This window comes from Phalaenopsis equestris, unplaced genomic scaffold (genome assembly GCF_001263595.1).
Source record: "Phalaenopsis equestris unplaced genomic scaffold, ASM126359v1 Scaffold000002, whole genome shotgun sequence".
NCBI classification, from domain to species: domain Eukaryota; kingdom Viridiplantae; phylum Streptophyta; class Magnoliopsida; order Asparagales; family Orchidaceae; genus Phalaenopsis; species Phalaenopsis equestris.
In genome coordinates, this window is record NW_018164444.1 from 32,904,214 (window position 1) to 32,907,163 (window position 2,950).

Here is a 2,950-nt window from a genome sequence, read left to right on the forward strand (position 1 = left end):
AGTTCAATGTCAACAACAGTGATGACCTGACAATGGTGGTTCGATGATGGCGGCGTGCTAACAACAGTGACGACAGTGGTGGCCTCGTGGCGGTTGTCCGACGGCATGTCGGGATGAAAACCCGGGATTTGATCAATTAATAACCAAAAATACACCACCAAAAAAACACACTAATTCAATAGATCCAAAATAAAATTCAAACAACAGGTCACAACGAGAAAATTAAAAAAAGAACGCACACACACCACAAGAAAGAGAAAAATCACAACGCCGCACCACACTAAAAAAATTTACTGTAAAAATCTTGAGAGATGTACAAAAATTTCACCGCTCAGATCAACTATCTACTCCTGGAACTAAGAACAACTTTAAGATGCTCCTCCTTTCTTGTTCACATGAAAGAAATTGTTAAAATCCACCTCTCTACCTGCGCACGGCTCTATGCAAATTTTTTCTCCTGCTATGCACATGCCGAGAGTTCACTGCAAGAGAGTTCTACACACAAGAGTATTCCATTCATGAAAATGAGGGCTTAAATCCGAATAGGAAAAGAACAACCTCGTGGTACACCCTGCACCACTCCCCAGGCGAAGTTTTTCCATGATCTCTATTTCAGAGCCTAGAGCAAAAAATGTTGTGGTGCACACATGCCTCTTTAGCATGGGAGTTCCGCCGTTGGCACAGATGCACCATCATAGGGTCATTGATTTGCAGTTGTAGCAAGTGCTGGCTAGCCCACATAGGCACATGAGCACCTCTTTTGTGCTATTTTATTATTATGTAATCAGGTATCAGGCTCCACATATCAACAATCTTTCACTTATAGGTTGATTGCACCCAACACTTCTCCTCTAGTTCTGCACCTCCATCTTTACCTCCTTTATAGTCATGTACTATAGTGTCACTCATATTCTATCTCAACTTTAGTGTATTGCAACTGAAGTCAGCTTCAGTTTTTCTATATTCTCTTAGGATTCTGAGCTATGTGTGTATTCTCTAAGAATAATTATCAATCTTCTAGGAGATAATGAATAGAAGACATGAAAAACAATATTCTTATCTCGATGAATAACACTAATATTGACACTATGAAACTTTATAATTTTGTGATTCTTGTGCAGTTAAGTCATAAAACTCTACAGTCAAATCATCTCCTTGCTAGTCTCAATGATTTATGCAGATCTTTGAGGCTAGTGCGGCAGTGCCCCCACTGTAACTTCGCCAATGACCCAAAACAATATATCATACGTCATTTTTTAAAAAATAATGCAAAAAATCTCCAACAATAAAAAAAAATAAATTTTTGTCTCAAATAAATATGATTCTTCAATAAGAATACTCGAGTGATTCTTAATAATGAATATATAATATTTTGTACATGATTGTCATAAGTAGAGGTATCTTTGCAATAAAAAATTTCCTTGGAAAAGATTGCAAATCAATATCATATTGCATGATAAGTTTCTTTCATATCAAGTTTGAGACCATAAACTTCATGAAAGTAAATTAATTTGGTACTATATAAGCTTCATGAAAATCTCAATGATAGCCTATTTTAAATGATTTGAATTGTACTAAACAACAATTAATGTAATATTAATAACATCAAATCTCCCCTACAATAAGCCATGTTAACCAAAAAATTACTGAATAAAAAAAACATATTTCATAGGGATATTTTAAGGAGCTAAATCTTCAAAATAAGAATCATAATTAAAAACAAGGAGCTTTTACATGCATACCACACACAATTTCTATGTATTTACATGCCTATGACCTACACTTTATTTTCTTACATTTATATAACCTAAATCTTTCATATCATATCAAAAAATCCAAACTTTCAACGTTTTTCATGCAAAATTCTCATGTATTTATATATAAAACATCTAAACATTTATATTTACATGCAGATCGCACAATTTTTTAACTTTAGATAAAAAATACTATTATCCCTATTTTTGAAAAAATGAAATATACATTTTTCATATATAAATTTATGACACCCAAATGTTATAAATGTAAATATCAAATTTTGGATGTTTGATATGTAAGTACTTAAGATTCGAGTGATATGATACATTTAACTAAATTTACATTTCTAAATTTGTAAATACTACAGGCAGAAAATAAATTTGGGGCTAAGGAACCCTTATAACATTATTTTTGATGAAAAAAAAATGGTGCATAATTAAGAAATTTAAAGAAGTTTACAGGGCTAGTGGTGGGACGCTCCCTCACACGAGAAAATATTAGGTCAGGACTCTGGATCATCCGGAGTTCAATAAGGAGACTCCACGTGTAAAGTGGGTCTATCACAATACAATGTGATTGGTCCACTTTACAAGTGTCGCTCCCCTATAGGACTTCGGATGCATCCAAAGTCCTGACCTAATATTTTCTTCCCTCACACGGAGTACAAAGCACTCTTCCTGAGAGAGAGAGAGAGAGAGAGAGAGAGATGGAGATAATTTGAGAAGAGAATGTGAGATAATGGTTTGTAGTTAAGAAATATAAATTCATTTTTCTCATTTTTTTTTCTTTATATAATGAGTAGCGCTTAAAATATTTTTCAGTATAATTATATTATGCATGAATTATTTTTAGACCCAATTAATAATAAGATATCATAAGCAATGCCAACGTAAAAGATAGTTCGAGCAAAAAGCAGCACAATAGTTTAAATTAGTATATGTAGCACTTTAAATAGAAATTTTTTCAATAAATTAGATGAATTGCATTATTTTCCATGTGATGCATCATATCTGATGTGCATGATGCACTAATCTCACTCAATGGATCACACGTCTATTGTGCATACTAATAACAATATGCTATATGGGTGCCAATGGCATATGGTACTAAGGGTGTAAACGAACCGAACACGAACGACAGAGCTTCTGTTCGTGTTTGGTTCGTTTGAAATTTAGTTTGTTTGAAATAAGCTCGT